Source organism: Arvicanthis niloticus, chromosome 2, assembly GCF_011762505.2.
Source record: "Arvicanthis niloticus isolate mArvNil1 chromosome 2, mArvNil1.pat.X, whole genome shotgun sequence".
NCBI lineage: Eukaryota > Metazoa > Chordata > Mammalia > Rodentia > Muridae > Arvicanthis > Arvicanthis niloticus.
In genome coordinates, this window is record NC_047659.1 from 78070095 (window position 1) to 78083981 (window position 13887).

Below are 13887 nucleotides of genomic sequence, written 5' to 3' on the forward strand. Positions count from 1 at the left end.
GAGGAATGAGCACTTCCATGCATGTGTTCTGTTTCCAAGATAACTCAAAGCCACCTGCTTCAAGCAGCCTCATATGGAGTCAGATATGTGTACTGATGTGGCCTCCAGACTAGATCTGCTTCCAAGTCTAAAAATAGACTTGACAGAGGCTTTGAACAAATCTATATTTTCTGGGCTTGAGCTTTTCTAGATTGAATGGCATTTGCCATTCGCTTTCATCATGGAATTGAGGGGAAATGGCTACAATGGAGTTTGTAAAATAAAATAAAATAAATTTTTGAACCGTCTGTAGAGCAAGAACAATGAGACATGAAGTAACCAGTCTTTACTCTTTTAAGCAGTAATTTATATTTATTGAAATTCACCGTGTACACACAGGCTGTGGGAAGACAGCGAAGGCAGGCAGGGCACTGCTGAGTGTTACATAGGAAACACAAAGTGAGAAAACAAAATACCAGCTGAAAATGTTTCATTCCTTGCACTGAAAAGAGATTAGCATCACAAGCAATAGGCATTTTAACATTTTTCTTTTTTCTTTTTTCTTTTTTCTTTTTTTCCTACTCGAGCATTTTCAGTATTGTACACAAGTTTGTGTTAAATTCTTGGTATTGAGTTTTATTACCTATTATTATCTATTATCATTAGAAATTGTTTACAAACGAAACAAAAAATCTACCTTTTAAAAAAAAAACTCACAAATAGATTATTTTAAAAGAATTTAGAGATGGCTAAGATGTTTGATCTAAAAATAATGTGTTTCATCTGACCGAAACTCTGGCAGGAGAAATGAATAAGCACAACCTGGCCACCTTCTTGAGAGCATCCAGGCCCTAAAATGGCCACAACCAACACTGAAAGTGATAGAAATTAAAAACCATGACCTAACCTGTTACAACTCCAAAGACCCAGACAGCCACAGAAGATGAAGCCAAGTTTGTAATAACCTGTCTGTATCTGTTTATTTTGAGACAGGGTCTCACTACATAGCACTGGCTGTTCTGAGATCATAGACCTCTACTCTGCCATCATACTTGGCAACGTATCTGTTTTTAGAAATACTTTCTGAGTATAAATCATGAATACCTGGAAGATGCACACACGAGCGCGCGCGCACGCACGCGCTCGCACACACACACACACACACACACACACACACACACACACACGAGACAGAGACCCAGAGAGACAGAGGGTGAGACCCAGAGAGAGAGAGACAGAGACAAAGAGACAGAGGCAGAAAGAGACAGACACAGAAAGAGACTGTCCGCCTCCTGGCCCACTTGGCTTCATTTTGAATGAAAAAGCACCATATCACCTGCATTATACACAAGAACTAGGAGCCCCTTTGCATGGTTCTTTTCCTTCTAAGTTTAGTTTCTCTGAACTCTGCACGCATCTGTTTCAACAGTTCTGCTTTATATTATAGATCAAAATGGAGTCAGCGAGTTCTTGGTCAAATATGTAGAAAAGCCAGATAAGCTTTTCTTCGTTTAAGTATTGTTTTTGATTTCTGTGTTTTTCCTGTATCTGCCCCAACAGCAAGAAGGAAGAGATGGAAGAGAAGCAATGAAATGTGATCTTACTGTGACACAATAACAAAGGTCTGTTAGAATTTTTTTTCTCCTCCACCCCTCACATTTGAGCCATCTCTAGGGAATACATGGCTTCACTGTGTGAGTTGTGCAGTCACCATTAATTACATGATTTTCCACAGGAAGATAGACTCTTACACCCAAATTTTGAAACTATGAACTATTGCAAGGATGATGGTGCCTTGTATTTAAAAGGCCCCTGGGGAGGTCTAGTCAAAATATTTCCACTCCTCTCTGAAACTGCCATACAAAAGAAAACAAGGACACAGGGAGACGGTGAATCAAAAGGAAAACTTTCCTTCCGAAGGAAGCGGAAGGAAATGCCAGGCCGCTGGATCTTCCTCTTCTCCCAAAGCAGGCTGGATCAAAAGCCTTGCCTGGGAACATTCATCCCCGACAAGAAGCCCAAATTAGGTTTGCATCCATTTCTGAACGCCTGTGGTTAATAGAAAGCCTTCATCATCCCGCCCTAAGTGGGTGTGTTTAATTGTCCATGCATGCTCCCGGAGGCACAGCACCGGTGTTGGAGTTGTAAATAGATGGGTGAGTGATGGGCACATAGTTTTTCCATAAAGCAGAGCTACTGGCTCAGAGTGAGTTCAGAGTGAGTGGACTCCGGTTTGAAAATGTGTTCCAGGCTATGGTGATACCAGGATGGAGTTGAGGTAAGAGAAGCCAGGGTAAGGTTTAGCGAAGAGAGTGACCTAATTTCCCTTCCCTGAGTTTGCAGTTTGCATCCCGACCTGGTACAATCCCGTTGTGGTTTGGTAGCCCCGCACCAGAGGGCGGGGGCGGGGGACACCTTCTGGGCAGTCCAATAGCTTCCTGAGCCACGTGTCTTTCAGGCTCACATCCTCACGAGAAGGCCCCCCAAATAGGCCAGACTGATCGAGGACTTGGTCCAGAGCCTTGGGACTAAACAGTTGAACCCCAAAACTTCATCCAAAAGGCCGGACCAGGAATGCCACCGAGAGCTTCAGTGGCTCCCAGCAGAGGTAGTGCGGGACCCTCCGACACTTCCGTCTCACAGCCGCCATCCGCACCCTAGACAGAAGAGCACCTTCAGATTGTACCGAGAGCAATACTCACAGTTCCAGTTAGAACAAGTTTTAAGTGAGGGTTGGGCTGGGAAGCCGCGGGCAGGAGGTCACGTGCGCCCCCGTCACTGCAGCTCCCCTCGCCTCTCCAGTTCGAGTTATGCCATCAAGCTAATATATTGTGACTGCTCTTCTCTCCTGTGACAAAGGCTTGCAGCTGCCTCCAAATCAATAGACGTCAAAGAAATATGAAAACAGTCATGATGACACAAAACTTAAATCCTGCTTGCAGTCTACACGACCAGAACTGCGCTTCTGTTCTCCAGGCCGCCGATTAATTTATCCCAAAGTTTAGTCAAATTTTTATTCCGCTACCTTTTTCCCAGCAGATCGCGCTACATCTGTCGGGTTTGTAATGTAATTTGTAATTACTGCCCTTCATGTGGTCCGGTGCCTTGAACCATCTTTAATTAAAAGCATAATTAAGGGAAGATCTAAAGAAAGACAATTACCAGATGGTCTTTTTTTTTTTTTTTTAAGAGGCAGTAGTTGCTCAGAGAGGGGCTTAGGGTCTGTCCCCTCAACCCTGTGCTTGGAGAGGGGGCGGCGGCCGGATCCGCGCCTGCGCGCAGCAGAGGCCTTCCTGGGCCGGTGCGCACTGACCCACTCCTGGCTCCCTGGCCCGGCTCTAACAGTTCCATGAGGCTGCGCTCAAAGGTGAGCGCTTGCATCTCTCACTGCATAGAAACTGACTTTTTCTTCTTTCTTTTCTGGTGGTCTCAGGGTTTGGAGCGGCCGCGGGGAGTCTGGAACCAGATCAAGGCAGAGACAACTTCCAAATTCGCGAAGCCCCCACCCCCCACTCCCAGAGTAAGGTCCATCCTGCTGAGCTAGACCCTGAGAGTTCTGAAACAGAAAGGAAAGGATTGATGGTGAAAGGAAGGATGGGAGAAATGGGACTGATCCACCACAGAGCTACGGCTTAAGTCTACCCCTGGATTCCGCCCAACTAGGTGGGAGCTGAAGGAATGTTCCCACGAGGGCTCCCAAGGACAAAGAAGCCAACCAGACCTCATCTTTCGCTGCAGCCTCGACGGGCAGAGCGGCCCAGGATAGCGATTCTCTCGGCTCCCTGGTGTCCATGGGTTGCTTGGAATTTCCAGACCAAGGGTGGGGAGAGGTTGAACCACGTCTCCGTTCCTGTCACACACACACACACACACACACACACACAGACACACACACACACACACACACACACACACACACACACACACATATAATGCAGACGGGAGCCAAGATTTCTGCATCGGCACAGCGTTGCCCGGGCGGCTGGCGCAAGGATTCCAAAGACGAATGGAAATTAAACTGTTGTTGTATGAAGGGGATGTCATTATGTGACTGCTCATATTCAAAGTCAGGCAGCAGCGAATTGTAATCATTTCAATTATCTTCAATATATTTTCCTTAGGACACAAGTTGTCAAAGATTTTTTTTTTAAGGAAGTACATTCTCGCGGTTCCGTGGGTCCATTTTCCAGACGGTTTGTTACTCTTGCTGCATGATTTGGTTTGAGCTTTTATTCCCCAGTCTCAGAGTCTCTCTTACAGAGATTTCTCTGGATGGGAAGAGGCACGTCGGCCCTGTGGCTTCTCTGGCTGTGCCGACACGGTCCACGGGTGGAAAATCGGCCTCTGTGTACCTGGCGCGCGCATTTTGGTCGCTTTCAGGTTTAATTAACTTTGAACAACAAATATGCTTCGAGTTCTGGATCTGGTGATGCCTTGGGAGAGGGAGAGGGTTGTATTGTACTCTGTGTCCTTCCCAGCCTAGGAGCGGGAGGTGAGGGTGAGACTGGCAGTGCTTGCCTGCGCCCCCCACCCCCAGGCCAACCAAGCAGAAAAGCACGTGCTGGACTGAGCAGGGATCCAGGCTCAGTCCAGGGAAAGCCGGGAACAGCCGGATCTGTGCAGCCCTCTCTCTCTCCTCTTGTCCCCAAGAGGACAGTGGCACGTTGGATGTGACGTCCTAGTGGGGAACGAAGGAGATCTGGAAAAGCGCTCTGCAATCCCAGTCTGGGCAGAGAGAGTAAGAGTCGCCTCGTCGGCCCTCCTCCAATCTCTCGGATTAAGATTAATCCCGATCTTTACATTAATATGTCCTCTTTGGTTTTTATTATACTCATTTGGGAGGACATGAGCTCTTGCCAGGCAAATAGCACCCCGCACCTCACTTCTCATAGCAGCGCAGGGCCGGGGCCTGAACAACCCCGCGGGCAATTCCCGAGCTGCCGATATTATATTTGTGAAATGTCCTTTTGTTGAGGCTTTTAACACCTTATAACGAATCATTTGTTCCTTTCTCTTTAATTTTGATAGACAATTAGCCATCAGAGATACACCAGTTGACTGTAACCGAGCATTAAACTCGCCTTTATGCAACGCTAATTTAGCATAACTGCTTTGTTTAACGTTGCTATATAAGAACCAGGTTTTGTAGTATTTTTTTTAAAAAGGTGTAATTTTATGTGGGGCTTCATTTCTTTTGGCCTTGTACGCAGCAAGCCCTTTCCTCTTTGTGAGGCGTTCTGCTGGGGCCCAATGCCATTTCCCGGTGCCTAGCACCTGCAGGCTTGGGGGGGGGGGAGAGAAAGGGAATTAGCATTGATATAGATTTAGTTGAAATGTAATCTCTTAAATCTGTCCAAGATTCAGAGAGATAATTACACTTTCACTGCATTGCCAGGGGTCAGCGTCTCTGAGGACCCGAGGAGTTGATTTACTAACAATAGTGTTACATTTTTTAAAAATGGCGTTGGAGATTATAATTTTAATGGCTGCTGTTGCTGGGGAATGCTGCCGCTTCCAACTAATGCCACATAACTTCTTTTTCCTCCTTCCTTTCTTCCTCGGTTTCATCCTTGTAAGGAACTGGAGCCTTCCTAATGTTTAATTTGCTGCAGGCGCCAAAAGGTTAAGACGAGCTCTGGGGCTTGGTCATGACATGGTTGTTCTGGTAGTGTCTAGGTTGTAGCCTCGACAGTAAGGCTGTCCTCTCAGTAACAAGGACCAGAGTGAAGGAGAGTGCTATGGGCACCTCTCAGCGAGGGGAGCAGAGGGCGCCCAGGCAGAAGCCAGCACCAGCTGGACCTGCGGGAGCTTTCGGCTCTCTCTGGCCTTGCAGCTCCGGCTAGGATTGCAGCCTAGAGAAACATGCCACCAAGCTGGATCTCTCTCTTCCTTGTCCTGGAGCTCTTCAGTCAAACCAAGAACAGGTCCTGTTCTGTACCCCCTTCTACAGCTCTAGCTGGTTTCCGAACAGCCGTCTCAAACCTAGAGAGTTCAGTTACCACAAAGTTTTCATCTTAGCTGGAGTTGGGCAGGGGACTCAGAGAACCAACCAGGGAAGTCCTGGTTCCTGTCAGGGTGAGAATGAGCTTTAGAACTAAGAAGCCAACGTCCTTCATAGTAGAGATTATTATGGAATTTACATTACCCCCTACACACGCCAAACTTCAGGTACAGAAATCCCGAGGTTGCCTCTAACTAGTAGTCTTGAGAGTTTACTCTGAAGTTTTGCACCACAAAGAGTATCACTTACCAGTGTGTGGAGAACTCTAGTAGCCCACCAAAGAGCAAGCAGGCTTCCCTCTCATCATTCTCAAGTGGACCAATAACAATTGAAACTATGTCCAAAAAGTTCTGGCTAACAGGACTCTCGGAGTTTCTTGGGAAAAGAACACAACTGGTTTTGTGGCCTCCTCCAGTTCTAAATGGCTGAGGATTCGAATCCAAGGAGTGTCGTCCAGCTACCTAGGTCTGTCCTCAGGGCCATGGCCATTGCTAATATCACCCATCTCCCAGGGACACACACACACACACACACACACACACACACACACACACAGAGAGAGAGAGAGAGAGAGAGAGAGAGAGAGAGAGAGAGAGAGAGAGAGAGAGAGAGAGAGAGAGAGAGCACAGACACAGAGAGACACAGAAGAGACAGAAGAGCTTGTTGTTTGGGTAGTGAAAGGGGAACACTCAATTTTCTACCTCCAACTCCATACTTGAAGATAAGGGGACAACAGGATTCTGTGTGCCTGATCTGGACAGAAGGCCTTGCCTAGACAATCTTTCCATACAGAAGCTTTGCTTCTTTGGGGACAGAGTGGTGGGTCTATGAGCAGGGGGGTTGGTTGTCTGAGCTAAAGAGGAAGCCCCATTACTGCAGAGCTCCATAACCCAACCCTGCCCCCCAGACCAGCCTCAGTGTCTTGACCCCCTATTGCCCTCCTAGAAGTCCCTGTGCCCAAGCCCTTGGAGCTTGTGAGTGTGTGTGTGTGTGGGGGGGGGGGGTCTCCTGTAATCCCAGTGTGTTTACCTCAGTGTCCCCTTATCTTATATGTAACAGCAATATATATGTTAATTGAAAACTTCTGAATTTAAAAAGGTTGTGACAAGTTATAATTTGTCCTGTCAATGCCTGGAATCCTTATTTATCTCTTTAGCTTGCCTCCTGCTTGCGCCTGTCAGCTAACAGCTTGCCTGACTCGTTGACTTCCACACTCATGGCACGGAAATGACAAATGTGCTGTTTTATCCGTACAATTTATTTCATTATTGTTGCCAGCACGAAGCATCACAATCAATCATAAGGAAGTCCAGTTGGCAGGTGTCAATCTTGGTGTGTTTTTGTATGTCTCGGTCTATATTTAATCCAATTATAAGGGTCACGGAGTAAGTGCCAGTCCTCTTGTTAGAACTCACATCTTATTTAAGATTTAAAGTAAAAAAGTCAACTCGATCACATAACCCTTTGAGGGGAAGGAAGGGGTGCATTTGAAGCACCCCCATCTCCATTCTTTTCACCTCCTGTTTAAATTATTAAGCCATCCTTTTTTATTAAAGAGTTGCAAGGGATTCAACTTTTATGAGAATTTGTGTGCAAATGAAGGCTCTCCTTATTTTGCTAAAGTAGACACAGCCTTAATGATGAGAGATCTTTCCGCTCATTGCCCATTCAAATACAATTGTAGATCGAAGCCGGCCTTGTCAGGTTGAGAAAAAGTGAATTTCTAACATCCAGGACGTGCCTGTCTACTTTCAGAGAATTGCATCCAATCACCCCCAGGGAATTCAGCTAATGTCTCCATCTCCACCCAGACAAGGGAGAGAAAGAAATCAAACACGGTATGGCAAGCTGACTTCATATGAGAATGTTTAAGAGGAAAAAAAGATGGTAGAATGTTCTTGAATTGATGGCAGCAGAGGTTTTCTTGGTGGGGAAAGCAAACTGGAAGAATTAAAGCTTTTCTAAAAGGTTCAGCAGAACTTCTTCCTGAGTGGCATAACAGCCAGCACCGAGGCAGCTAAGTGAGGCATCTCTTTGTATGAGAGCATGAAAATAATTGACTAGCACAGAAATCACAAAATCATATATAATCGGGCCATTATGCAGCCCTTTAGACCAGGGTAAAGAAGTGGCAAATATTATCTTTGCATAAATATCTCCCTGTTTGATGCTTGAATTCACAAAATATTCCTCCCATTTTGATTTGAAGGGAAAAAAAAGTCCTGATAAAACAAGTTTGCTGTTTAAAGGGGAGGGTGTGAAGGGCAGGGAGAAAGGAGGAAGAGACCATGCAGTGCCCAGTTAATTTGATTGCTTAAGTGACCTCGGTTTTTGGCTGGTTTGTATAGATATCTGAAATGACCTGCAAGGAGACACAGAATCCTTTTCAATCATCTGTGGACATTTCCTTTCTCTACCCTTTTACTTTTTGTACTAGAAGATATTTATGAAACCAGTCTTACAAATTAGCACCCACCCTGGAATGCTAGTCTTTAAAGATAAAACTTAACAGGGTGAATCAATTTTTAAAAGAGATATTTTCAATGAAAAGACAAATGCCCATCCTGTAGTCTAGATACAGTAGGCGGGGCTCCACCAATCCGGAAAATGCTTTATTTTCATAAAGTAGTTAAAGGAAAGAGCCAGATGTACAGGGAGGGGTGGGTGAGCCAGATGTTCTTTGAATAAGAAATCTTAGCTATAGTTCAAGACTATGCATACTCTCCCTTCTTCCCTCCCTCCTTCCCCACCTCTGTGTGTCTTACCCTCCCTGTCTATCTTTTTCCCTCCATCCCTCTTGCTCCCACCCCCACTTTCCACTTCCCTTCAGCTAGTTGGAAGGGATATTCCAGGATCCCAGGGAGGAATGGAACCTACACAGACTTTTGGCCACTACCTGCTGGCAATAAAAACTGCTGCCGAGAAACAGAGTTTAGGATTGCCCCCAAGTGTAGGAGAATTGCAGTCTAGGCTAGCCTGGGACAAGGGGAAACCTGAAAGAAATGTTTCTTTTACCCCACTTGCAGCCTGCCTCAAGTAGCACTCCCGAGGCTAGTTCTCTATCATACCTCCAAGCTATCCTCGGTGCCCCTCTGCCTGGGGCAGTGTGGCCTAGAGACACTGAGAGTCCAAGAGGAGTAAGGTCATAACCCCAAAGCTAGGCACTTCTTGGAAGCGAGTCTCAGACACCGAAGGGAGGCTCCAGCACCGACGCCCTCCCCTAGTACTGAGACTTCTGGTAGGGTCTCTAGAGTTCTCTAAGGTTGATGGCTACCAGGAGAACCAGACTCAGGCCTGTGGCTATGCTTACCAGGTGGTGACCCCGACGCCTGCTCCCTCCCTCCCTCCCTCCCTCCCTCCCTCTCTCCCTCCCTCCCTCCCTCCCTCCCTCCCAGCTTTCAGTGTGTGCCGGGGGCAAATAGAGAGCGGCTTTAACGTTGGCCTGGAACTCGGGAGGGCCAAGGTCTGGCCTCGCCTCCACCGCTACCCGTGCTCTCACCCGGTCCTAACGAGCCCTTTATTGACAGACAGATAGATAAGCTGGCGAGGGCTGTGGCGTTTCCAGCTTCACTCTTGAGCACCCTGCTGGGTTGCAGGGATCCGCACAAGCTTAATGGCTCCAAACAAGCTCCGGCAGCCCTCGCTGCAGCCTCCGGTCGGAACAAGGGGTGGGTGAAAAACCTGGGACAGACACCGAGAAGCTGGGAAAGCCTATCCGAGGCCCAGGGCCCACCAGTTACCCATCCCCCAAGGCAGATGGTGGAATAGATGGGACCGCAAGACATTTGAGAACGAGACTGGAGGAAGTTCTGGCTGGACGCTGGGCGCTTACTGAGAAACTAAGTCTTAGGAGGTGTGGTGGTGAAGAAAGTAGAGCAAAGGCTTCAATGCCACTTCCCAAAGTGTCAGGATTCGCGGGGCGACTGGGCCACTCTAGGATCCAGATCAGACGACAGTGGTTCGAGGGGAGTTAAGTGTCGGGATGGAGAGAGGCAGAATGGAGGACTTTTGAAAATAAGAATGTCTCCATTGGGACTTATCTAACACGCTCCCTTTCGCCTTTTCCACGTAACCGGATCTCCAGGCGCGATGCACTCAGCAAGGTGCAAGAAGAAAAGTAAAGGTCTGGCTCAAAGCTGGCCAAATCTGAAGGAGCCGGCCAGCGGGCTGCTGGAGCCACCTGGGCTAGTTGCAAAGTTCCACATCGGTCCAGGTGTGTTGGGGATGGGGGCCGGAGCGAGAACCTGGAGAGCCTGCACCCTAGCGCCACTTGCACAAGACTCTCTCCCTTCACTGCCCTCATCCGGCCAAGAAGTGCAGACTCTAGCCCTCGAACCTTCCTCGCGTCCAAGTGCTCCTCTCCGGGTGTACACCCTGGCCCACTCTGGCTGTCTCACAGAAGTTTCCTGAAGGCAATTCTACGCCCATTTCCTTCCTCGTCCACCATCTCCTCAAGAGTCTCCCGCCCCTTCAGGACCTCACCTCAGTCATTTCCAAACTCCAGACCCAAAGCAAGCAGAAGAGGGAAGAGAATGAAAGTTGAGAAGCCCTCATGGGCGAAAGAGCAGGGATGTCGACGCCGGTGTAGGTATCTGTTCCAAGATAGACAGGCTTAGCAAATCTAAGCCGTCTTCGGTTCCACAGAAGGTGTGAAGACCACGCATCAGTAGCCGGAGACCTTGCCCCAATTTCTTCCTTCACTCAGCACGAGGAAGGAGAATCTTAACCTTCCAATCTTCCATGTCCCCACTTTTGCCCCTCTAGGCCATAAAGTCAACAGTTAACCCTCAAGTCAAAGATAAATACCATCATCTACATTTTCTACATGAATGGAGCTTTTCAGTTTCACAGGCGAGGGAAGCCCGGCCATTCTGGCTTTGGAGCTTCTCTCAGGAAAACGCCAACAGGCCTAGATTTGGCCCAGTTTGGGAAAGGAGTTAGCTCATTGGCTGCTGGAGCCGCAGTCTGTGCCCAGCTTGTGACTTGTGGAAGCAAGGGCCAGGTAGGGTTATCCATTGGGTCACCTCGTGAAAAGAACTTGCCAGAGGTCCCTTTCGACCCCTCGTGGTCTTCGTCTCCCGGATGAACTGACTCCCTAGAGAACCTAGGGGCAGGATAGGGGGGTCACGTAGAGAGATAACAGTCTAGCCTAAGGGCAGGGACCGTGGGATCCGCATGCTGGAGGGCCTCTGAACTCCGCAGGACCTGTTTACTTGGAAGTAGGGGGAGGGGGGCTTAAGCCGAGGCTCAGGGAGGACAATACCAGCCAGAGGCAGGCTGGGCGTGGGCAGTTACGGGCCAGACCCCGGAAGACTCTTAGGATGGAGCTAGTCAGACTTGTGGCTGAAGAGAGGGAGTCTCCCGCCAGGCCAGAGAACTAATCTGCGGAGCTGAACCCAACTCTGGCCGCCATGACGTCACGCACGCCCGTCAACCAATGAGGGCAGCGCTGGCGTGGATATTAAGGAAAGTTAGCGCTTGCCGGAGCACCCTCTTTTCTTATCGTTGACATTTAAACTCTGGGGCAGGTCCTCGCGTAGAACCCGGCTGTCAGATCTGCTACTTTCCCCGAGAAGCGGCTGTGAGAAGTGTGGGAACCAGCGCCACCAGGCTCACCTGCCACCCCGCCCTCGGCTCGCAGGTAACCGCTCTGGCTCTAGCCAGAACTCACCTCGCTATTAGCGGCGCCCCTCTCCGTCGTCCGCAACCTGTGTCTTCAGGTCGTAGAAACCCTCTCCCAGTGGCCCCGGCCTTGATTTTTTTTTTTCTTTTTCTTTTAAAAGGAGGCTTACAAAGATGGGAGGGGAGTTACTGCGGGTGGGACGGGAGGAGGGAAATGCCTTTGCGAAGCATGCTTCTTTGTAAAAGTAACAGAATGTTCTGGTCTTAAGAGTGGACTTCCTATCTAGCCCTGAGCTGGGGGAGATGTGGGGGGGTGGGAGGGTGGTGGCTGTGGCGGCAGTCTAAAGAAATCGCTGAGATCCTAAGAAAAGCAGGCGGTGGGCATGCAGTTTGCAACACGCCTTCCCCGATGCAATTAGCGACATTCATGCTTGGAGAAGCCACCAAGCCTCGCGCAGAATTCATGGAAGCACCCTGAGGAAAGTCGGCAGACTTACGACAAAAGTTTCCCCGAGGTTGTGTGTAGATGTGTGTTCCATATCGAAGTCAAAGTCTTGGGGGTTCGTTTCCCCCGAAAGGAGCTCAGGACGAAAGAATGCGGCCTTCCAGAGCTGGGCAGCGCGCGAAGGCCCCAGCGTGTGATTTGAGCTTCCCTTCGGAAGACCTAATAATTAGCGATTCTCACTGAGCTAGAACGCGGGCTCGGGTTACCGGGAACGGGTTACTACCAGCGCGAAGCTCTCTACCTCGGCGGGAAGCGTGTGGGCTCCAGGGGAACCCGGCTGCTGAGTGCCCTGGAGAGAGGCACCCAGCCATGCTCCGGCTCCAGGAAGGCCAGAACTTTGCCGAAGTGGGTCAGGAAAGCGATTAACCCCAAACTTAAACTAAATGATGTTTCCGCCAGGTTGGAAAATCTCCCAGCCAAGCTGTAAGCTTTATATGAGACGCTCAAGGCTGGCTGAGTCCGGGCACAGGAGCAACCCACCGGAAATTTGAGGAGGCCATAGAGCAGGCCTGGTCTGAATCTCGCCCACTCCCACTCGTGTGCCTGGCGCCCTCTCTCTAAACTTGCTGGAGGCACTTGTACAGCTCGTTTGGATCTCAAGGACCTGTGACAGGTGCCCAGGAGTCTAATTCTGAGCAGAGTCCCCTCCTCGCGCCTCATATAGAAACGAGGCCACGGGCAAAGTGGCCACCGGGCTGCACACCTTACCTGGACGGGGGGCCTCTTCTCCGTGAGTTCCTTATTCCAGAGCTGAGCGGTGAGCAGTTTGCCCGCTTCGCAGTAGGAAGTGCACCTTCTCCTCCAGTCATAAATCAAACCCAGCCATCCTCGGGCCTCCTCCCTCATTAGAGATGTTTATTGGAGATTGTGTTTATTCGGCTGTCACGGCGAGAAAACTCGGTGACATAATTACCTCTGACCAGAGTCCTCGCCCTGCGCCCAGGGCGAGCCAGGGACCTCCTCTGCTTCGGTCTCACTCTGCTGCCCTCCTTGATCAGAGCGCAAATCGGATTGGTGTGTCTACTTTTTCTCTCCCCCCCCCCCCGCAGACTTCGTATCATTTGAATTATTGGAGAACTTAGTATTCAAATTTCTTCAGTGCCCAGGAGTTTATTTATTGTAGAATTCGAAAGGAAAACCAAAGAGAATCCAGTTTCTCGGGGAGAGAGGGAGAGAGGGAGAGGGGCAAAAAGAGGGAGAGAGGGAGGGAGAGACTGCATGAGAACTTTCTAGTGCATTGGCAGTGACTCCTGAGCCAGACCCCACTCCTGCCTGAGGTAGTGCCAGACCTGGAAGGATGAGTGCCAGTGTTTGTGGTATTATTATTTGCTTCACTTTTCATTCCTTTTCTTTTCGGAAGAAACCTGGCCTCAGGGCCTTGAGCCCTGGGCTCAGACATTCTCCCAGGTCTCTGATGAAACCCCCATCTCTGATGAAACAAACAGCACTTAATCCCTCATTGCTCTGTCCCTGACTCTCAACCTCCATAGGTTTTTCCCAGAAGGGGAGGCTTCAAGTCACCATCTGAGAGACTGGGTTAGAAAATGATGAAAAGCGCCAAATTGTTCTCTAATTGAAAAATACATTGTTTTTTTGGAGGAGTGTTCACTGACAAAGTATCTGGGATTCCAGCTTTTGATCCCTGGCTATTGCTGCCTCTGTTCTCCAGTCACTAATAAAACTCACATTGAGCCCCTTAGTGCCTTGATTAACAGGCAGATTAACTCTTACTGGGGTTGGGAACAGCTTGTCTCAATCAATGTCATTTTAAAAGCCTGTC

The 13887-nt window shown here is 48.9% G+C and overlaps 1 long non-coding RNA gene across 1 annotated transcript in view; it reads right to left on the reverse strand.

The window, feature by feature from the left end:
* LOC143441386 (uncharacterized) overlaps positions 1-13183 on the reverse strand; it is a 55807-nt gene extending 42624 nt beyond the window's left edge. Inside the window, exon 1 of the long non-coding RNA XR_013108726.1 lies at positions 12816-13183. This is a non-coding gene — a long non-coding RNA (uncharacterized LOC143441386). The remainder of the gene's footprint in view (positions 1-12815) is intronic.
* Between the last annotated feature and the right edge of the window lie 704 nt (positions 13184-13887).